This window comes from Sminthopsis crassicaudata, chromosome 4 (assembly GCF_048593235.1).
Source record: "Sminthopsis crassicaudata isolate SCR6 chromosome 4, ASM4859323v1, whole genome shotgun sequence".
NCBI lineage: Eukaryota > Metazoa > Chordata > Mammalia > Dasyuromorphia > Dasyuridae > Sminthopsis > Sminthopsis crassicaudata.
In genome coordinates, this window is record NC_133620.1 from 225,499,443 (window position 1) to 225,524,461 (window position 25,019).

The 25,019-nt window shown below is 35.7% G+C and overlaps 1 long non-coding RNA gene across 1 annotated transcript in view; it reads right to left on the reverse strand.

Moving 5' to 3' along the window:
- The window catches only part of LOC141541235 (uncharacterized), a 48,606-nt gene that overhangs the window by 17,848 nt on the left and 5,739 nt on the right, over positions 1-25,019 (reverse strand). Inside the window, exon 2 of the long non-coding RNA XR_012481703.1 lies at positions 18,751-18,894. This is a non-coding gene — a long non-coding RNA (uncharacterized LOC141541235). The remainder of the gene's footprint in view (positions 1-18,750; positions 18,895-25,019) is intronic.

The following is a 25,019-nucleotide window of genomic DNA, read 5'->3' on the forward strand; positions in this document are numbered from 1 at the left end:
CTTTATATTGGGGGGGGGAAAGTTGTTTTTTACTTATACATGTAAGGTTATATATGATACAGCACGTTATTTAGAATCTTCTACAATACTAGGGAAGCAAATGAAGTGTATATGTCTTCATCTGACCCCAGAGCTCTTGGTTTAAAACATGAATAGCAAATTCAAAATACTTCTCAAACAATATGCTGAAAACGGCAAATTTTTCAAATTGGGGTTAAGGGTAGTATAACAGGGAACCAACTAATGAGTCCAGTCCTTACAAGCGTGCTCAGAGTGCAATGCTCCACATGGAAAAGATTGCTTGGCTGGCTTCCAGGAGACTTATGACTTTTTTTACATGAAAGGGTTTTTTTTTGTTTGTTTTGTTTTGTTTTTTCCCTTTTGTTACATAGAGTAAAGGATGGTGGGAAAGTGAAAAGAAGAATTGAGTGTTAATTTAATAAATTGTTGAGAAAATTGGGGGAGAGAATGTTTTAGCAGATTGAGTAGAAATGAGATAGCCTCATAGTTCACATTCTGCTTGATTTGGGGAAAAGAGCCCTGAAATTCAGAGGAGGGGGTGGTGTAAGCTAATGGAGGAACACTGCAAATGTCCCTGAAGAAAGGGCCTTCTTGATTGTGTATGGTAAATTCTTGATGTGGGATAAGAAGCAGACACCCTTTGGGGCAGAGACATTAGCTTCATGGATACTGGAGAAGGCTTCTAGGAAGAGTAAAGAAAGTCAGCCTTTCCTGATGTTGATTGCTCTGCCTAAATTGGGCTGTCAGCATAATCAGAGTGAGAATAAACTGGCCTGTAAAATCAGAGGCTTGGAAAAGAGTTTTTAGCTTGAAAGCTCAGGGATTAGAGCATGTAATAAAAGTAAAATGATCTCCCCTCAAAGAGGTAGAGGTTTAGGGGTCCCAGACAAGAACCCACTTTATATTCTCTGACTTAGTATTTCAGGTTTCTGCTGATAAAGGAGCCAAGAGGTGGAAAAACCATTTAATATCTACCAGACTTATTTTCCTTATCTACAATATTGGAATAACACCTATCTCCCAGGGATGTTGTGAGGATTAAAAGAGGTAACAATTACAATATGCTTAGCACATAATAAGTGCTATTATAATTATGACAATGATAATGAGGAGGAGGAAAAGGAGGAGGAGAAGGAAGAAAAGAAGAAAAAGGAGGAGGAGGATGGAAAGTAGAAGATAGCAGAATTGAGGGATTGGGGAACAAATGGGGATCTGCAAAGAAAAAGAAGATATTCTTTTTTTTTTCTCTTCCATTGAGTTTTTCTTTATTTGTTTTTCCCAATTACATTCAAAACATTTGTTTTTACAGGTTTTTAAGATTTTTGAGTTCTAGGTTCTCTCCCTTAACCCCATCCACAATTAAGAAATCATATGTGACATAAGTCAAGTTATGAAAAAAAATTTAACTCTCCCACCCTAATGAAAATAAAATCTGTCAAGAAAAATTAATTTTAAAAGAGAGAAATAGAAAATACTTTAATATATATTCAGACACAATTAGTTCCTGTTTTGATTTTTGGATGGGATTTTTCCATCACAAGTCCTTCAGAGTAGTCGTGAATGATTGTACTACTGAGCAAAGTCATCCACAGCTGGTCAACCCAGAATATTACTATTACTTTGTAAACAGTATATTTCACTTTGTTCATGGAGGCCTTGCAGATTTTTGGTTTTCCTGAGAGTACCCTGTTCATCATTTCCCAGAAAACAATACTATTCCATCACAAACACATATCACAGTTTACTGAGCCATCCTTCAATTAATGGACATCTCCTCAATTTCTAATGTTTTTTTTGTCCTGAGAAAAGAGCTGCTATGAATTTTTTTTTGGTACATATTAAGGCATTTTCCTTTTGTTATGTTTTGTTTTTTTCCAGATCTCTTTTGATACATGTCTATTAGTGATGTTTTAGGTCAAAGTATATGCATGATTTTATAGACCTTTGAACACAGATCATTTTTTTTTTTTGACCATTTATCAATTGGAGCATGGCTCTTATTTTTTGGAAATTTGACTAAATTTTCTCTTTGTTTGAGAAATGAGGTTTAAGAGAAACTCACTTTGAAATTCTTTCTTACAATTACTATTGCTAACTATATTTTCCCCCATTTATTCTCTCTCTCTCCTTTAACCCTGTTCCTCCTCAAAAGTATTTTGGTACTGACCATTCCCTCCCTGAATATGTCCTCTCTTTTATCACCTCCTCCCCTCTTCCCATATTCCATTCCCCTTCTATTTTCTATTTCAGGGTAAGATATTTCTATACCCCTATTGAGGATGTATTATTTCCTATTTGAGCCAATTCTGATGAGAATAGGATTCATTCACTCTCCTTTTCCTCCCCCACTATCCTTCCACTATAAAAGTTTTTTTGCCTCTTTTTTTATGGCATAGTATTTGTACCCATTCCACTTCTCCTTTTCCCTTTCTTCCAGTACATTCTGTATCACCCCTTAATTCCATCATTCTTTAAAAAAGATATTATCCCTTCATATTGAACTCACACCAGTGTTCTCTGTCTATATATATTTCTTCTAACTGCCTTAATAATGAGAAAGTTCTAATGAGTTACAAGTATCATCCTCCCAAGTAGAAATGTAAACAGATAAATCTTATTAAGTCCCTTATGATATCACTTTCCTGATTACCTCCTTATGCTTCTCCAGAGTCATGTATTTGAAAATTTTCCATTCAGCTCTGGAATGCTTTCAAATACTTTACTTCATTGAATAACCATCTTTTCAAAAGAAGGCATTCTTAAAGGAAATAGGCTTAATAGATTGGATTTGTGATGGGTGAGGAAACTAAGACTGGCCACCCTTCTTTAAAAGCAATTAGATCCTATCTTCTGAATCAATTCCCACCTGAATGGCTTCAGACTTTAGCTAAAAGTTTTCCTCATTACATATTAAAATTAGTTGTAGATTGATGAATTGGTAAAATTTGAGTAGGAGGTCAGGACAGTTGTGACTTGAGCAAATAGTGCTTCAAAGCAAATAGCCAATCTAGTAATGAAAGGAGCTGTCAAAGAACCCAAAATCATCCTATTATAGGTGGGCAGGACAGGATGTCACCATTCCCATATAGGGAGTTTTGGGTATGGCTGACAGGGTTAACAAGAAAGCAACTGATGATTAACTCTGGAAGATACTTATAAAATTGTAAATTAAATTTTGTTAATGCCTTTTTTTACAAGACACTAAAGATACTAGAAGTCCTTCAGCTTTATCCAAGTATCCAAGTTTGAAGTATTCCCTAAAGTTCCTGCAGTATTTGGAACATTTAGCCATTCCTCATTTCATCAATTTTGTAGATCAGGTAGCCCAAGTCCAAGGTGAATGGTAGGGAGCTAGCAGTCTTGGCCTTCTTTCCCCGCCCCCCCCCCCCCACTCTTGTGTCTGAGAGTCAGAAACATTTTGCTTTCATTTGAGGGAGTCCAATATATTTTCACCATCCTTTCCCTAGACTGCCTGAACTGTCTTTCACACTGCCACATTATGATAGTTCGAGACTTGAAAAAGACCTCCCTGGGGCACTGATATAACCACTACATTGATGACGTAATGTTAATGGCAGCAGATTAGACCACTGTGGCAAAGGCCCTAGATCAGATGATGACACACATTAGGGACAAGAGATAAAAAACTTTTTTTTTTTTTCTCAATAGTATTTTATTTTTCCAAGTACATGTAAAGGTGGTTTTCAACATTCATTTTTGTAAGACTGTGTTCCAAATTTTTCTCCCTACCTCCCTTACTTCCTCCCTCCCCTAGACAGTTAAAAATCTGATATAGGTTAAATATGTGCAATCATTTTAAACATATTTCCATATTTGTTATATTGTGCAAGAAAAATCAGAACAAAAGGGAGAAAACCACAAGAAAAAAAAAGCAAATAAACAAAAGGTGAAAGATATGGATGGCATTTTCCATCCTAAGACTATTGCAATTGTTTTGAAACATCATATTGCTGAGAAAATCCAAGTTCTTCACAGTTGGTCATCACATAATCTTGCTAATACTGCATTCGATATTATCCTAGTTCTGCTCAGCATCAGTTCATGTTAAGTCTTGGAAAATTAAGAAAATTTAAGAAAACTTTAAGAAAAGCCTACTCAGTTAAATTTTAGGGAACCTAGTGGGTGAAGAAACCCAGAGGATCCCAAGCATTATCTAGAATAAACTATTGACATTTGCTCATTTCAATCTGAGAAATTTAGAAACTTAATAAATAGATCCCACATTACTTTGATAGGTATTTTAATGGTCTTCATCTATTGAATCACTTATAAATTTGCATTTTTCAGGTGGGGCCCAGAATAGCATATAGTCCTAGAAGATATAAAGCAGGCTATCCAGCAGGCTCTGGGCCTTTATGACCCTGAAAGGCATGTATTTCTGGAAGATTCTGTCCATAGGCTAAGAGGAGCCATTGGCAGGCAACAAAGGGTGAGCCATAATAAGCTACTGATAAATATCTAGAATTCCAAGTTCCACATAGCAATCACTCACTATACTGCTTTTTTTTTTTTTTTTTTTTTGGATTGTCCATCAATTGGAGAATGGTTGGGTAAATTATGGTATATAAATGTTATGGAATATTATTGTTCTGTAAGAAATGACCAACAGGAGGAATACAGAGAGGCTTGGAGAGACTTACATCAACTGATGCTAAGTGAAACGAGCAGAACCAGAAGATCATTATACACTTCAACAATGATACTGTATGAGGATGTATTCTGATGGAAGTGGATATCTTCAACATAGAGAAGAGCTTATCCAATTCCAATTGATCAATGATGGACAGAATCAACTACATCCAGAAAAGGAACACTAGGAAATGAGTGTAAACTGGGAGCATTGTTTTTTTTTTTTTGTTTTGTTTTGTTTCTCTTCCCAGATTATTTTTACCTTGCCAATACAATCCTTCCTTTGCAACAACAACAACAACAAAATTTGGTTCTGCACATATATATTGTACCTAGGATATACTATAAGATATTTAATATGTATGGGAATGCCTGCCATCTAGGGGAGGGGATGGAGGGAAGGAGGGGAAAAATTCGGAACAGAAGGGAGTAAAAGGGATAATGTTGTTAAAAAAAAAAAAATTACCTATGCATATGTACTGTCAAAGAAAATGTTATAATTATGAAAATAAATTAAAAATATATATATATATATACTGTTTTTTTTAACAGTAGTTGCTTGAGTCTTACTGCATACTAGTTGCTTCAGAACAGATGACACAGGATCATGCAATCACTTTTTGTCAAGAGTTGCCTTCATGGAGCACTAGAGATTTCTATTGCTAAATGGAAATGGTACATCAGAAATTATGTTTGCCTAGGTTCCTCTGGTGTGTGTGCCCTTCACAAAGAGATTGTATCTATATCAGAGATAGAAGCCTCCAATCCAGACCCTGGCAAACTCCGTGGCCCAGTGGATTCCCATCTATAAAGGTCTAGCTCCTGAGGAATACCATTTTGCCTAGTTAGCTAATGGCTTTATATGGTTTAAAAAAAAAAGAAAAAGAAAACAAAAAACAAATGCAGTTAAACTTCAGCAGTTCCTCATCTAATAATAGGAGATACCTATTGCTACCTATGCTACAGGTTGCATCTCTACCAGATCCTGGGCAGTGGTCAAAGGTCTGATCAAGTGTCTGAGGTCTAGATGAAGAACAAAGGACCAGGTAATTAAAGACTCTCCCTTTAGGGCCAGGACCAATAGAAAAATTTTACTGATATCTCCTACTGGGAGGCATCTCATGATCGCCTACATCTGCTGGGTGTACAGAGCTTGGTCAGACATTGAAGACAACAAGGTTATGTACAACATGCCAAGCTATCAATAATTATCTTGACTTTTGACCTGCCATTGGACTTCAATGACCCTGGAAGAAAGAATAAGGCTGATGACTCTATATAACTATGCCTCACTTAAGTCCAATTCAAGTGCAAGTCAAGATATTACCCATTTTTCACTATTTAACTATTTTACTAATTTTTATTTTAATATCTTACTATTATACTATCTTACTTCCTTGAAGTTTATTGTGTAAAGATTTACTCAAAGGAAAATGATAAAGCAGCAGGTGTTGGATATTTCAGTGGCCACGCCAGAAAAATATTGATCCAGCTGGCAAGAAAGTCTTAATGTTAACAGATTAGTGTACTTCTAGAGTGAATAGTTTGAGAGAAAGCTGAACCAACACATGTTTGGCAATAGTGAGGCAGAAAAAGAGGGGACAACTAATAGAGACTTGATATATAACACCACATTTACTCATCCAAGCCTGGATACTTACAAATACCAAGATTAGTTTGAGAAAAATAATGGAGAAAGTCAGAAGCTGTTAAATGAAAAATAAAAGTGAGAATTCCACAACTTTACCAGAAGACTAGTTTATCTCTCTAAAGTAAAGTGCAAACACAATTTACAGATAGGATTTACAGATAGGATTCTTGACATAGTAAGGATGCAGATGAAATTGAGTTTTACCCTGACAGTAACAATCCAAAATAGTTTTATGATGCTCTGAATATTATTTGTGGGCCAAAGACTTATGGTGCATCTCAACTACACGGTGCTGATTGGAGCTACATCAATTAGTGAGATGGACATGATCCTGGAGACATAAGCTGAATACTTCCACAATGCTCCAAACAGATTAATATCACCAATGCTGAAGCCACTGACCATATACCTCAAGTGGAAGTCAATCCCTCTCTAGCCAAATTTTCAACAGAAGAAGTTTTGAAATATGACAAGAGAAGTTCAAAGATGCCCCTATTATCCATCCCTATAAAAGAAAAAGGAAATAGGTGGTCCTATAATAATCACAGTGGGATCTCTTAGTCATTGCCAAAAATATTCTTGACAGAGTCCTCCTTAATAAGCTGATCCTTCATTTAGAAGATGGTCATCTACCTGAGAGAAAGTATGGCTTCAGAAAGGGCTGAAGAACATTCAATATGGTGTTTGTTGCCCAATTAAGTCCAGGAAAAATGCCAGGAGTAGAACAAAGGTCTATGCACAATGTTTATAGATCTGACAAGGTTTTTGATACTGTCAGTAATGAGGGCTTATATCAAAATTTAGTTGCCCAGTGTTTATCAGTATTGTATGTCAGAACTGCATGTTTGCCCAGGTTTTGGATAATAAATGATGCTCTCAAGCTTTCCCAGTTATCAATGAAGTGAAACCTCTATGTGCTTGCTCCCATGATTTTTATTGTTTTCAGCAATATTGTCAGACTCCTTCAATGAGAACAAATATGGCATCAAAGTCAGGTAAATTATTTAATTTGAAAAGGCTTCAAGCCAAGACTAAAGTGTACTGAGAGTTGGTGAACAATTTTTTGTTCATAGATAACTGTGCACTCAATGTAATATCAGAAGCTGAGATGCAACAAAGTATGGGTTGAATCTCTGCTGCTCATGTTAATTTTGGCCTAACAATTAGCACCAAGAAAACAGAGATTCTCATCAGCCAGCACTGCACAATCAGATACAGAAAATGGAGAAATTTTGAATGCTAAAGAAAGTTCAATTACCTTGGCAATATACTTTCCAGGGATGTACAGAATGAGAATTGATAGACATATTGCCAGAGCTAGTTCAGTGTTTGGGAGGCTCTGAAGAAAAGTGTGAGAGATAAGGGATAGACTGTCTACCAAACTGAAGGTCTATAGAGCTGTTGTCTTTAATTCACTGTTGTATGCCTAAGACAGCTAGACAGTTTACCCGTGCCATGCCAGGAAACTGAATTGCTTCCACTTGAATTATCTTAGGAAGATTCTGAAGATCACCTGACAGGATAAGGATACTGATTATGAGGTCATTTGTCAAGCTGAACAGAGAGCATGCACTAGCCACATTTTTCAAATGCCAAACATACATTTGCCTAGAAGACTATTTTATGGAGAACTCACACATGGCAAATGTTCACATAGCATACAAGGATACTCTTTTTTTTTTTTTTTTAATAGTTTTTATTTACCAGATATATGCTTGGGTAATTTTACAATATTAACAATTGCCAAACCTTTTGTTCTAATTTTTCCCCTCCTCCCCCCCCCAGATGGCAGGTTGACCAATCAATACATGTTAAATATGTTAAAGTATAAGTTAAATACAATATATGTATACATGTCCAAACACTTGTTTTGCTGTACAAAAAGAATCGGACTTTGAAATAGTATATAATTAGCATATGAAGGAAATACAAAATGCATACAGACACAATTAGAGGGAATGGGAATTCTATGTAGTGGTTCATAGTCATCTCCTAGAGTTCTTTCGCTGAGTGTAGCTGGTTCAGTTCATTACTGCTCTATTGGAACTGGTTTGGTTCATCTCATTGTTGAAAATGGCCACATCCATCAGAATTGATCATCATACAGTATTGTTGTTGAAGTATACAACGATCTCCTGGTCCTGCTCATTTCACTCAGCATCAGTTCATGTAAGTCTCTCCAGGCCTTTCTGAAATCATCCTGTTGGTCATTTCTTACAGAACAATAATATTTCATAATATTCATATACCGCAATTTATTCAGCCAATCTCCAATTGATGGGCATCCACATAGTTTCCAGTTTCTGGACACCACAAAGAAAGCTGCCACAAACATTCTTGCACATGCAGGTACCTTTCCTTTCTTTAAGATCTCTTTGGGATACAAACCCAGTAGTAACACTGTTGGGTCAAAGGGTATGCACAGTTTGATAACTTTTTGAGCATAGTTCCAAATTGCTCTCCAGAATGGCTGGATGTATTCACAGTTCCACCAACAATGTATCAGTGTCCCTGTTTTCCCACATTCCCTCCAACATTCCACATTATCTTTACCTGTCATTCTAGCCAATCTGACAAGTGTGTAGTGGTATCTCAGAGTTGTCTTAATTTGCATTTCTCTGATTAATAATGATTTGGAGCATCTTTTCATATGACTAGAAATAGTTTCAATTTCTTCATCTGAGAATTGTCTGTTCACATCATACAAGGACACTCTTACAGTCTCTCTGAAGAACTTTGGAATCTGTTGTGCTAAAAAGGAGACAATGGAATGGGACTACCCAGCATAGCACACCCACATCAAAAAAGGTGCTGTGCTCTATGAATGAAGCAAAGTTACAAAAACTCAAAATAAACTGAGATGTGCAAATTTAGAGACATCTCTGCTCCAAATGTTTATAGGGACTATTTATGCCAGACTTCTTTTCAAGCTCATATTGGTTTATCAGTCACAGTTGGACACCCTGTACCTTAACCCCAGCCTAGTGATGTCATTTTAGTCATCTTCCAGCACAAAGGACAACAACCATGTTAGATATTGTGTACATAAAGAGGAAATCAGAAAGAGCCCTCAAGGAGCTTACAATCTAAGAAAAAAATGCATGCATAAGTAAATAAATACAAATGTATATGAGAAATTAACTTTTTAAAAGTAAATTTTGTACTATTCTAGGCAAGTCCCCCCAAACTAAAAATATTGGCAAAGAACCATACTGTCAATTTCCCTAGGAGAAACATGGGAACAACTTCAAACTTGATATTCTTTGTTATGATATAATAGACATTGTATTGTTATGTGTCCTGATCATATTTGTGCCACATTCAACTAGTTACAATTGTTACAGCAACAAAAGAGAGGAAACACATATTTTTAAAGCTGAAAGAGATTTCAGAGGCCAGCATGTCTATATGGTAATCTCTTCTATGACATCCTTGACAAGTAATCAAGCCTTTGCTTGCAGACCTTTGTTAGGGAGAACCCATTGTTATCTTAAAGATACAGTGGGTATCTGTATTGGGTAAAGCTCATTCTGCTTTGAAACAGATTTACTTCTTTTTTTGAAGGGAGAGAAATTGGAGGTTAAGTGACTTGCCCAGGTGTGCAGCTAGTAAATGTTAAAGATTGAATTTGAATTCACATCCTCCTGACTTCAGGGTCAGTGCTCTATCCATTTCTTAGGAAGTTTTTTTCTTAACACTAAATATTTAGATCTATACTAAATCTGTCTTAATGCAACTCATATTGATTACTGATCTTGTCCCATGGACTAAAACAATAAGTTCAGTGATTCTTCGACATCACAACATATGACAGTTAACATGAAAATGACAAATTCTCATTCACAATATTGATTTTAATTTAAAAAGTCGTTGTGATTCCATATACATTCCTTTATCGCTAAGGCATCTCAGTCCTGGATTTAATTTCCTGCTCTGCTATAGCTCCTGCATTGTCCATCCTGGCCTGGAATAGCCATGACTTCCCTCTTTTGTAGTGGGCCCAAACTGGCCACTTGTGATGATCACATTGGTCCTTGTTAGAAATTTTCTTCAATGTTCATTCTGCTGTGCTAATTGAGGATGTACCTTTTACTGAGAGTGGTCCTCAGAAAATCTATCAACTTTAGGAACAACTGACTTCCGGCCAAGATGGCGGCGTGGAGGCAGACAGCTGCTTGAGCTCCTCGTTTTCTCTCAGAACTTACTTCATGACAAGCCTCTGACTTAATGCTTGACCCAGAAAGAAATCCACAAATTATCACCAAGAGAAGACATCCTTGAAAGTCGCCAGAAAAGGTCTGTGTTTGCTCGGGGGAGGGTCAATCAGACTGGGCGCAGACTGAGGGCAGACAGTCAGAGCAAGACAGGCAGCTCACACAGCTCAGATCGGAGGGGGAGGGGTGTGATCTCTGCCGTTTCTGTGAAAGGGCTTTTGCCCCAGTGTGGATGCTCCGTCTTGGCAGCAAGCCAGGAGCGGTAGAGTGGGTGTAAACACCGGAGGTGAAGATTAAAACCCCAGAAAGCCAGCATCTCTCAGAGCCCGGCCACCCCCAACCCCCACCTGGACTGACTCGGTGCGTTCTCGGAGCCTCAGAGCGCAGACTCAGTGCAGTCATTGCTGTTCTGTTAGTGGCTCTCTGCTGCCCTACCCCCAGTCTGTAGAGGAAGCCCATTAATACCATCCAGCCCCATCCCCCGCAAAACAGACCAATTGTTTCTCTTGTCAGTTTGTTTTCTTTGATTCCTACTCTGACAAAATGAACAAAAAATTCAAAAGGGCTCTAACCATTGACAGCTTCTGTGTGGAGAGAGAGCAGACTTCAAATGCTGAGGAGACTAGGAACAGACTGTCCCCAGATATATCCCCTGGGAGGGATATAAGCTGCTCCTTAATACAAAAGAACCTCATAGAGGAAATCAAAAAGGCTCTCACAAGAGAGCTGGAAGAGAAATGGGAAAAGGAAAGGGAAGCTTGGCAAGAGAGCCTGGAGAAGTCATCCCATGCATTCAAAGACAGAGTGGATAAAGAAATCAAATCATTGAGAAACAAGATTAGTGAGCTGGAAAAGGTAAACAACTCCAAGGAAAACAGGATTAGTGAGCTGGAAAAGGTAAACAACTCCAAGGAAAACAGGATTAGTGAGCTGGAAAAAGAAATCAGCTCTCTAAAAAATAAAATGGATAAAATGGAAAAAAATTCCATAGAAGATAAAAATTCAATTGGACAATTACAAAGAGATATAAAAAAAGTGAGTGAAGAAAATACATCATTGAAAATCAGACTGGAACAAGTAGAAATGAATGACTCAAGGAGAAACCAAGAGGGAGTCAAGCAAAACCAGAGAAATGAAACAATTGAAAAGAATGTCAAGTACCTTACCAGAAAGACAACAGACCTGGAAAACAGATCCAGGAGAGACAATTTGAGAATAATTGGACTCCCTGAAAAATGGGAGGAAAAAAAGAGCTTGGACACCATTTTCGAGGAAATTATCAAAGAGAACTGCCCAGATGTTTTGGAAACAGAGGGTAAAATAGACATTGAAAAAATTCATCGATCACCTACTGAAAGGGACCCTAAAATCAAAACGCCAAGAAATATAGTGGCCAAGTTCAAGAACCATCAGACAAAGGAAAAGATATTGGAAGCTGCTAGAAAAAAACAATTCAGATATGGAGGATCCACAATAAGGATAACCCAGGATCTAGCAGCGTCCACATTAAAAGAACGCAGGGCCTGGAACATGATATTCCGAAAAGCTAAGGAACTTGGTATGCAGCCAAGAATAACTTACCCAGCAAGAATGAGCATCGTTTTCCAGGGAAGAAGATGGACATTTAACGAAATAAATGAATTCCATCTATTTTTGATGAAAAAACCAGACCTACATAAAAGGTTTGATCTTCAAATACAGAACTCAAGAGATTTCTAAAAAGGTAAAAAGAAATCTTGAGAACTATACTTCTGTCAAAAAAATATGTAAAGAACATATGTACAATTTGTCTTAGAAACTAGAGGTGGAAAGGAGATTATATCATAAAAAAGTGTAAAGTGGTGGTACTACATCTCATGAAGAGGCAAAGGTAACCTATTATATCTGAGAGAAAGAAAGGAGGGAGATGAACATAGCATGTATCAATAGACATATTCGATTTATGGTGAAACTTCTTCCACTTCATTGAAAAGTGAAAGGGAAGGAGTAAGCTAAGGGGAAGGGAATACAGTAATTTCGAGGAAAAGGGGTAAAATAAGGGGAGGATCTTTAAGGTGGGGGAGGGATCCTAAAAAGGGAGGGCTGTGAAAAGCAAGTGGTGTTTACCAGTTTAATACTGGATAGGAGGGTAAAAGGGAAGGAAAGGGGAAAAGCATAAGCAGGGGTTAATAGGATGGCAAGCAATATAGAATTAGTCCTTCTAACCATAAATGTGAATGGGGCAAACTGCCTCATAAAGAGGAAGCAGTTAGCAGACTGGATTAAAAGTCAGAATCCTACTATATGTTGTTTACAGGAAACACACCTGAAACAGGACGAGACATTCAAACTAAAAGTAAAAGGGTGGAGCAGAATCTATTATGCTTCAGGCAAAACCAAAAAAGCAGGAGTAGCCATCCTCATCTCAGATCAAGCAAAAACAAAAATTGATCTAATTAAAAGAGATAAGGAAGGGCATTATATCCTGCTAAAGGGAAGCATCAATAGTGAAGCAGTATCAATATTAAACATGTATGCACCAAGTGGTGCAGCATCTAAATTCTTAAAAGAGAAATTAAGAGAGCTGCAAGAGGAAATAGATAGCAAAACTATAATAGCGGGAGATCTCAACCTTGCACTCTCAGAATTAGATAAATCAAACCACAAAATAAATAGGAAAGAAGTCAAAGAGGTAAATAGAATACTAGAAAAGTTTGATATGATAGATCTTTGGCGAAAGCTAAATGGGGACAGAAAGGAATACACTTTCTTCTCAGCAGTTCATGGAACCTATACAAAAATTGATCATATACTAGGGCATAAAAACCTCAAAATCAAATGCAGTAAGGCAGAAATAGTAAATGCATCCTTTTCAGACCATAATGCAATCAAAATAACATTTAATAAAAAGCCAGGGGAAAATAGACCAAAAAATAATTGGAAACTAAATAATCTTATACTAAAGAATGATTGGGTAAAACAGCAAATCATAGACATAATTAATAACTTCATCCAAGAAAATGACAATAATGAGACATCATACCAAAATGTGTGGGATACAGCCAAAGCAGTAATAAGGGGAAGTTTTATATCTCTACAGGCCTACTTGCATAAAATAGAGAAAGAGAGGGCCAACGAATTGGGCTTACAACTCAAATTGCTAGAAAAGGAACAAATTAAAAACCCCCAGACAAACACAAAACTTGAAATTCAAAAAATAAAAGGTGAGATTAATAAAATTGAAAGTAAAAAAACTATTGAATTAATTAATAAAACTAAGAGTTGGTTTTATGAAAAAAACCAACAAAATAGACAAACCCTTAGTAAACCTGATTAAAAAAAGGAAAGAGAAAAAGCAAATTGATAGTCTTGAAAATGAAAAGGGTGAACTCACCACTAATGAAGAGGAAATTAGAACAATAGTTAGGAGCTACTTTGCTCAACTTTATGCTGATAAATTCGATAACTTAAATGAAATGGAAGATACCTTCAAAAATATAGCTTGCCCAGATTAACAGAGGAAGAAGTAAGTAGTCTAAATAGTCCCATCTCAGAAAAAGAAATAGACCAAGCTATTAACCAACTTCCTAAGAAAAAGTCCCCAGGACCAGATGGATTTACAGGTGAATTCTACCAAACATTTAAAGAACAACTAACTCCAATGCTATGTAAACTATTTGAAAAAATAGGGATTGAAGGAGTCCTACCAAATTCCTTCTATGACACAGACATGGTACTGATACCTAAACCAGGTAGATCGAAAACTGAGAAAGAAAACTATAGACCAATTTCCTTAATGAATATTGATACTAAAATCTTAAATAAGATATTAGCAAATAGACTTCAGAAAATCATCCCCAGGATAATACACTATGATCAAGTGGGATTTATACCAGGAATGCAGGGCTGGTTTAATATTAGGAAAACTATTAGTATAATTGACCATATTAATAATCAAATTAATAAAAACCATATGATCATCTCAATAGATGCAGAAAAGGCATTTGATAAAATCCAACATCCATTCCTACTAAAAACGCTTGAGAGTATAGGAATAAATGGACTATTCCTTAAAATAATAAGGAGCATATATTTAAAACCTTCAGTAAACATCATATGTAATGGTGATAAACTAGAACCTTTCCCTGTAAGATCAGGAGTGAAACAAGGTTGCCCACTATCACCATTACTATTCAATATAGTACTAGAAACTCTAGCCTTGGCAATAAGAGCCGAGAAAGAGATCCAAGGAATTAGAGTAGGAAATGAAGAAATCAAATTGTCACTTTTCGCAGATGACATGATGGTATACTTAGAGAACCCCAAAGACTCTGCTAAAAAGCTAGTAGAAATAATTCAGAATTTTAGCAAAGTCGCAGGATACAAAATAAATCCACATAAATCCTTAGGATTTTTATACATTACCAACACAATCCAACAGCAAGAGATACAAAGAGAAATTCCATTCAAAATAACAGTCGATAGTATAAAATATTTGGGAATATATCTACCAAAGGAGAGTCAGGAATTATATGAGCAAAATTACAAAACATTTGCCACAAAAATTAAGTCAGATTTAAATAATTGGAAAGACATTCAGTGTTCTTGGATAGGCCGAGCGAATATAATAAAGATGACAATACTCCCCAAACTAATCTATTTATTTAGTGCTATACCAATCAGACTCCCAAGAAACTATTTTAATGACCTAGAAAAAATAACAACAAAATTCATATGGAAGAATAAAAGGTCGAGAATTGCAAGGGAACTAATGAAAAAAAAGTCAGAGGAAGGTGGTCTAAGTGTACCTGATTTAAAGCTATATTATAAAGCAACAATCACCAAAACCATTTGGTATTGGCTAAGAAATAGACTAGTTGATCAGTGGCATAGGTTAGGTTTACAGGGCAAGATAGTGAATAAAAATAGCAATCTAATCTTTGACAAACCCAAAGATCCCAAATTTTGGGATAAGAATTCATTATTTGACAAAAACTGCTGGGAAAACTGGAAATTAGTATGGCAGAAACTAGGCATGGACCCACATTTAACACCACATACTAAGATTAGATCAAAATGGGTCCAAGATTTAGGCATAAAGAACGAAATCATAAATAAATTGGAGGAACATGGGATGGTTTACCTCTCAGACTTGTGGAGGAGGAAGGAGTTTGTGTCCAAGGGAGAACTAGAGACCATTATTGATCACAAAATAGAACATTTTGATTACACCAAATTAAAAAGTTTCTGCACAAACAAAACTAATGCAAACAAGATTAGAAGGGAAGTAACAAATTGGGAAAACATTTTTACAGTTAAAGGTTCTGATAAAGGCCTCATCTCCAAAATATACAGAGAATTGACTTTAATTTATAAGAAATCAAGCCATTCTCCAATTGATAAATGGTCAAAGGATATGAACAGACAATTTTCAGATGATGAAATTAAAACTATTTCCACTCATATGAAAGAGAGTTCCAAATCACTATTGATCAGAGAAATGAAAATTAAGACAACTCTGAGGTATCATTACACACCTGTCAGATTGGCTAAGATGACAGGAACAAATAACGATGAATGTTGGAGGGGCTGTGGGAAAACTGGGACACTGTTGCATTGTTGGTGGAGTTGTGAACGAATCCAACCATTCTGGAGAGCAATCTGGAATTATGCCCAAAAAGTTATCAAAATGTGCATACCCTTTGACCCAGCCATACTACTACTGGGCTTATACCCCAAGGAACTACTAAAGAAGGGAAAGGGCCCTGTATGTGCCAAAATGTTTGTGGCAGCCCTTTTCATAGTGGCTAGAAGCTGGAAAATGAATGGATGTCCATCAATTGGAGAATGGTTGGGTAAACTATGGTATATGAATGTTATGGAATATTATTGTTCTATAAGAAATGATCAACAGGAGAAATACAGAGAGGCTTGGAGAGACTTACATCAACTGATGCTGAGTGAAACGAGCAGAAGCAGAAGATCATTATACACTTCAACAATGATACTGTACGAGGATGTATGCTGATGGAAGTGGATTTCTTCAACATAGAGAAGAGCTAATCCAATTCCAATTGATTAATGATGGACAGAACCAGATACATCCAGAAAAGGAACACTGGGAAATGAATGTAAACTGTTATTTTTACCTTCTGAATCCAATTCTTCCTGTGCAACAAAAAATTCGGTTCTACACACATATATTGTATCTAGAATATACTGTAATATATTTAACATATATAAGACTGCTTGCCATCTGGGGGAGGGGGTTGGGGGAGGAAGGGAAAAAATCTGAATAGAAGTAAGTGCAAGGGATAATGTTGTAAAAAATTACCCATGCATATGTACTGTCAAAAAAATGTTATAATTATAAAATAAAATAAAAATTAAAAAAAAAAAAAAAACTTTATGAACAAGTGAGCTACAATTGCTTCATTTCTGCTTCTATTTCTGCCTTTGGAGACCAAGTCTGGTTCAACAAGTGCAAAGAATACGTAGTCCATTCCCAAAGATTTAGGGGTCCTCCTTACTCTATATCTCTTATTTAAATTCCTCTCTCTCAATCATCACCTTCCTTCTTGGGATTCTTTCATTTCTTTCACTTTAGGAGGTAAGGGTGTTGTTGGTTGCCCTCTGGGAGGATCAGAATTGAGGAAGAGAATATTTCCTGTTGCTTTACTCCTTCCAAGTCCCTTAACTGTCTCAGTAACAATAAGTGTTTTCTAAAGAAAAAAAAAGACTTTGTTACCATGTTTACACTTGAATAACCATCATAAGTTATACTATGATTAACCTAATTTGGGAAATGGCAAAACTAGCATTAAGAAAATAATCATATAAATGTAGCATATGGTATATGCTCTGGCATATACTGGGAAAATTGTTTTTTCTTAAATTTTTTTCCTTATCATTGTTATTGATCATGTCCGACTCTTTGTGACTCTATCTGAGATTTTCTTGACAAAGATACTGGAGTATCTTGCCATTTCCTTCTCCAGCTCATTTTACATATGAAAAAAATGGAGGCAAATAGGTTCAAGTGATTTGCCCAGAGTCACATAGCTGATGAACTTGGAATTTGAACTTAAGAAGCTGAATTTTCTTGACTCTAGGTCTGGCCCTCTATCCACTGTACCACTTAGCCCATATAATTAATGTAGGGATGTCAAATATAAGACACATGAAGTTGTCTTAGTCTACCTGTCATCTAGGGGAGGAGGTGGAGGGAAGAAGGGGAAAAGTATGAAGAGAAGATTTTGCAAGAGTCGTTGCTGAAAAATTACTCATGCATATATCTTGTAAATAAAAAGCTATAATGAATAAATAAATAAGCAAACAAATAGATAGATAAGTACATAAATAAATAAAGATAAGATACTTGAAGCAATCCTGACTACAGTAACTACTTAAAAATATGGACAAGTATTAAAAATAAAGATAAATCCCAGAATCTCAGAAGATACTTCAGAGGTTATCTGATCCAAGAATCCTTAGTAAGATATTTTACAAGCCTGACCTAAAATTCTTTCTTCAACATACCCTATAAATAGTCATCCTTTTTGCTTAAAAAACCTCTAATGAGGATTAACTCTACTTCCCAAAACAGCACAAAATATACTTATAAATTCTAATTGTTAAGTTTTTCTTTATATTCTTCCTCTTTCTGTCCTGAGGGGTCAAGATGTATATGTAGTATATGTGATGTATATGTTGTGTATTATATAATATATAGTTGTCTAGTTAGTTGGTTGTTGTCCTTTATTTTCAAAGAGGACCAAAAGACATTATGTTAGAGTTGAGTTACAATGTGTCCAATTGTGGCAGATCAGATGAATAAGAGCTCAGAATGCTCTGCCACAGGTCAGACATAAACACTATGAACATTTGGAGTGGCTTCTCTAACTTTGTTCATCTCATGCTTTTTCTGAATTAATTCAATTCTGCTGTGCTCATAGAGCACAGCATCTTCTCTGATGGGGCACTCCATGTTGTATGGTCCTGTGCCAGTATCTTCCACATTATTCAATCAATTCTAAAATTCTTAAGAGAGATCTTGAGAGTGTCTTTATATTGCTTTTTCTTATCCCTTGTGAGTACTTACCCTGTGTGAGTTCTCCATAAAATAATCTTTTTAATGTATTATTTTTGTATATGTGAAGTTTGGGGATATATATATATATATATATATATATATATATATATATATATATATGAAGGGGATTAAAATTATCTCACCTGCAATAAAGAGATTGAGGCAGAACTCTGAGTCAATGGTCCCTTCTAATAAAGTAGACTTCAGATCTTCCTCATGATCTGAGATACTTCCTTCTTTCATTGCTCCATTTTTGTAGGACTAGATATCCAGTTACTCAAGAACAGCTGTACCAAATAAGAATAATTTCATTGATTGACATATGATGCATAAACTAAAATAAGTAAAATAATATATCATTAGGATCACAAGTTGGACAGGCTTCTCCTTGGTTTGGGCAGGAGGAAGCTATCACAGTCAGGGATCTAAATGGTCATAAGATGGTCACTTGCCCCTATTAAATGGTAGAAGCTATCACAGTCAATGATCACCTGCTCCTCTTTAACAAGAGATTGGTCTGGAGGTACAAAAATATTTTGGGGGACTTTCCCTGAAATTGTCATCCTGGGCTTGGTCCCCATGACAAAGCAAAACAAGAGTGGAGGATCTTTAGTTAACTTCCTATAGTTAAGCAAATAAAGTTAGAATCTGCAGCTCACAGATCTAGGACTTTATATACAAAACTTTAATATGATTCCTTTAATATGATTCTATCAAATTGGTTAATACTGATTGGAATAGAGTAGGAGTTCAAATGAATTATTTCTCATGTGTGTTTGTGTGTGTGTATGTATGTGTCTAAAGTGAATTTAAAGCCTTTCACCATCCTATTTTGCATCTCTGAATAATCTTCACCATCTGTGGTCCTATAATTTCTAAAATGTAGAACTGAGAACTATCTATATTACTCCATATTGGAACCATCAGCTCCTTATTCCTAGAAAACATGCCTCTATTCAGCCTCATTTTGCAGATGAAAAAATTGAGACCTAGAAAAGTTAAGTGGCTTCCTCAAAATCACAGAGATTCTTTGATTCCACAGACAGCATTCTTTCCACTGCACCACCATGCTTCCTTAAAACAGCCTATGATTAGAATCATCTTATAATAATCAATTTAAAAAAAAATTCAACAAAAACCAATGGGTTAGCTAATAGATAGAACATTACCTCAAAAGCCTAATGGTCCCCAGATAAAAGAGCCAACCACTTCAATGAATAATAATGTGCTATCCTTCTAATTTAATGATGCTGCAAACCCAATGTCAGCAAAGCATTCTCTTTGAATTCCTATTTCCAATAATAGTGATGTAATCACATTAATTCATTCACACTCTGTTAGTTAGTTCCCCTTGTCATCAATGGCACACAAAAAATGAACTGGTGTGGCGTGGGGGCTAGTTTGTGTCCATGGCACAAAGCAAATTAAACTACAAAGAATGAAAACTTGTCACCTTGGACTCATTTGATCTAGCCCACTGTTCTAACCAGCTACCAACAATGAGTACCTTTTTATAGTGGGGTGTTTGATAAATATTAATGGTAATGCACATTATGAGATAATGAGGTTAGACAAAGTCTTAGAAAAGGATATTGACATAAGATCTACTAATGGTAGAATGCTATGTAAGTACCTTTATGTTCTTATCTTTCCTCTTGTATTTTTTGGCGAAAAAATACTCCACATTTAGATAATTTGAAAAAGAGAATGTTAAAGCAATTATATGACTGATGAAAGCCAGAAAACATAATGAGGAAAAATTGAAATTTAGGGTTGTTTGTGTTTTGAGTTTAGATTATCCAAATAATTTCTCTATTTTTCATTTTTGCCTATATAGGAAGTGATTATGGGACTATTTACATATGTTGTTAATATGCTTTGTTGGTTTTCTTTAAACATTTTGAGGGTTAATTAGATTTTTTTAGATTAACTTTAGATAATGCCCATGTGTGTGTCTTTTTAAGATACAGTTCTATTCTAACACTTTCTATTTTAAATCTTAAATTTCCAAATGCCAGAAACAGTACAGAATTTAATCAGCTTCTTTCATAGCACCACATGCTTGTGGACCAAATATTTTCTTGATAATGATCTTTCTGATCTTAATTTTCCTTAAATATGTTTTAGAACTTCTTTCATTGAAGATTAGGCAGATAGGTAGATTTGAAAATAACCAGTTTAAAGATGATAATTAAATCCATGGGAATTGATGAGATTATTAAGTGAAATACTTTAGAGGGAGAAGAGAAGGAGACCTCTGTTCTGGGTCTGAAGGACTTCTAGAGTTAGAGGGCTTGAGTTGGATGAGGATTGAGGACTGAGTGGAGAAGCAGAAGAAAGCAGTACATCAAAAACCTAAGGAGAGTATCAAGGCAGAGATGAGGACTGAGCAAAAGGTACTGCTTTTAGAAAAAGGTTGTAGATAATAGGAAAGTTGTCAGCAGAAAAGGAATTAAAGATGTAATTGTTGTTGCTTATCCTTCAGTCTCTTTTTTATTTATTTATTTATTTATTTATTTATTTTATTTATTTACTTTTTTATTTTATTTTATAATTATAACATTTTTTGACAGTACATATGCATGGGTAATTTTTTACAACATTATCCCTTGCACTTACTTCTATTCAGATTTTTTCCCTTCCTCCCCCAACCCCCTCCCCCAGATGGCAAGCAGTCTTATATATGTTAAATATATTACAGTATATTCTAGATATAATTTATGTGTGTAGAACCGAATTTTTTGTTGCACAGGAAGAATTGGATTCAGAAGGTAAAAATAACAGTTTACATTCATTTCCCAGTGTTCCTTTTCTGGATGTAGCTGGTTCTGTCCATCATTAATCAATTGGAATTGGATTAGCTCTTCTCTATGTTGAAGAAATCCACTTCCACCAGCATACATCCTTGTACAGTATCATTGTTGAAGTGTATAATGATCTTCTGGTTCTGCTCGTTTCACTCAGCATCAGTTGATGTAAGTCTCTCCAAGCCTCTCTGTATTTCTCCTGTTGGTCATTTCTTATAGAACAATAATATTCCATAACATTCATATACCATAGTTTACCCAACCATTCTCCAATTGATGGACATCCATTCATCTTCCAGCTTCTAGCCACTATGAAAAGGGCTGCCACAAACATTTTGGCACATACAGGTCCCTTTCCCTTCTTTAGTAGTTCCTTGGGGTATAAGCCCAGTAGTAGTATGGCTGGGTCAAAGGGTATGCACATTTTGATAACTTTTTGGGCATAATTCCAGATTGCTCTCCAGAATGGTTGGATTCTTTCACAACTCCACCAACAGTGCATCAGTGTCCCAGTTTTCCCACAGCCCCTCCAACATTCATCATTATTTGTTCCTGTCATCTTAGCCAATCTGACAGGTGTGTAATGCTTATCCTTCAGTCTCAAAGAGAATCATGACATCAGGGAAATGATGACATAATATGTAAGTGAGTTGGATTTAAGTGAGGAAGCTGAAAAAATTAAGGAAGGAGGAGACATAAGAGATTGGAATGAAAAGGTTTGGCAGAGTCCTTGTAGAGAGAGATAGATAGTGAGTTGATAAGGGAAGTATAGTGGGATTGCCCAGAATTAGTAAAGGTCCAGTTGAGATTAACATAAATTTGTAGTGGATCCCAGTCAGAACAGTTGTGTGATTTTTCTCTACCTTTGTTCAATAACATTTGTGTAGAATTAAAGGCAAAGAATAGTCCTTAGGGCTTAGTACAATATTTATAAATACTTGCTTAATCTTTCTTTTTTGCAATCTATACTCTCTTCCATGAACCTTATTTTGATTGATCAAAAGCTAAGCACAGAAAACTGAGAAACAGAAGAGTAAGAAACAATGAATATTGCTAACATAAATTTAAATTCCGCTTAAATAGTTCCTAGAATTGGGGAAAAAAGGGACTGGAGAGTGTGCTGAGGAACTTTGGTAGGAATAGTTGAAAATAGGGATACCTAAATCAATATTTTATAAAACTATGGAGTAAGATTTGGAAGGAACTTCAAGTCCATCTAATCAGTCAGTTGCCAGTCCATTAGCATTTATTAAGTACCTATTATTTGTTATGATTCTTACAAGGTGCTAAGACAGTGGAATTTATAGAGACAATAATTATCTAATTTAGCATGGTTCAGTATGATTGATCTGATCCTACAAAGAGATGTTATGGGCCAGAACTTGAAACAAGGTACTAAGTGGAATAGAGGAGACAATGGTTAAATCTAATTTAGCATTCATTTAATCCTACAACAAATAATGGTTTCCTAGCGATGTAATGATTGCAGTATACTCAGTGTACAGCATGTAAGCAAGAAGTTCTCAGGGCCAGACCCACAAGCCCCCTCTCAGAGGTGGAGTCAGATTCATTCCAACTTCCACCTTTGTGCTGGCTGGAGACATTTGGAGGAGGAGAGGCTGAAGCTGGCAGAGGCAAAAAACTAGCAGCAGGAACCAAGGAGAGAGATAGACCTCTAAGAAAGCTAACTGGGCCCAAGGAAGGAGACAAGACTTAAAAGAAAACAATAAAGGATTTGGCCTTTAACTCCTGGCTGCATTTGAGGTGATTATTATTCTGAACTGAAACTAAGGCTTCCTCCAGAAGTCCCCCAAGAAACCTGCTCCCAGAGAAAATTATATTTTAGAGAAGAACATTACAATTATCTGTCAGGTATTGCACTAAACTAATCCAATACCATACTACTAGATTCATATCTTTTGATGATTTAGAAGGAAACTTTTTAAATGCAAAAAATTATCCTTCTTGACCTAAGATGAAAAATGCTATCTACTTCCAAAGAAAGAATCTATGGAAATTAAAAGCAGATTGAAGCATATTGGGTTGAGTTTTTTGTTTGTATTACTTTCTATATTTTTCTTGGGGAAAAGGGATTGTCTGTTTTCTTTCCCAACATGGCTAATCTGTTAATATATTTTGTAACACTACACATGTACTACCATTGTCTAATTGTTCACATTCTCAATGAATGGAATGGGGAGAATGGAAGAGAATTTGGAATTCAAAACTATAAAAAATGAAGGTTAAAAATTGTTTTTATAAACCTGGAAAGACTTGCATGAACCATTACTAAGTGAAGTGAGCACAACCAGAAAAACACTGTATACAGTAAAAACAACATTGTGCTATGATCAACTATGATTGACTTAATTCTTCTCATCAATACAATGATCCAAGGCAATTCCAAGACTTATGATGGAAAATGCTATCCACATCCAGAGAAAGAACTATGGAGTCAAAATGCAGATCAAGGAATACTAGTTTTATTTTTTGATTGTGTGTGTGTGTGTGTGTGTGTGTGTGTGTGTGTGTGTGTGTGTGTGATTTTTCCCTTTTGGTTTGTTTATTCATTCATATCCTGATTAATGTGGCAATATGTGTAGCCCATTTCAAATTGCTTGATGTCTTGGAAAGAGGGAAAGAAGGAAAGAAGCAGAAAAATTTGGAATTTAAAATCTTATAAAAATGAATGTTGAAATTTATCTTTACATGTAATTGAAAAAAATAAAATATATCTTTTCCTATCTTAAAAAAAAATTCCCTTTGTTTCCTTTTCAGAATCATCAGCTAAGTCTGTATAAGGCCTCAACCTCTTTTATATCGATTATTTCACCTGCTTCCATGAATTCAATTACATCTATATGCAGATAACTCCCAAATCTACATATCCAACCTCATCTCTACCCACAGTTTCATTCTCACATCGATGTTTGTCTACTAAACACTAAACTAGATATTCTATAGCTCAAGATCTCAATATGTAAAAGAGTTCATTATTTTTCCCTAAGATCCATCCCTCTATCAAACTTCCCTGTTTCTATCTAGAACACTACAAATCTTTAGAATGTAAATATCTGTGAAGGCAGATAAGTTTTTACTTTTTCTTTGTATCTTCAGCACTTAGTACAGTAAATGCTTATTAAATGTTTGATGCTTCCAGTCTCTCAGGACTGCAATCTGGGATAGCATTATCCTTGATTCGGTACTCTTCCTCTATTCCTTATCCTTCTTCCACATATGCAGTAAGTTGACAAATCTTGCTATTTCTACTTCCAGAACATTTCTTTGTATGTGTCACCTCATTACTCACACAGCTATCACCTTAGTTCAGACCCTCAGTACCTATCCCCTGAATCATTGCAAAGGAGTCCTAATAGTTTCTGTGGCTCTCATGTTTCTTCCCATCCCAATTCATCCTCCATATAGTTTCCAAAGTCATTTTTCATTAAGCATAAGTCTACACATATCACTCTCCTACTCAAACTCCTTAGGCTCTAAATGTCTTGAAAATCAAATATAAAGTATTCTTTTTGACTTTTTAAGTCCTTCATAATCTAGTCTTTACTTCTGCAGCTTCATTATATGTTGTTCTCCTTCCTGTATAC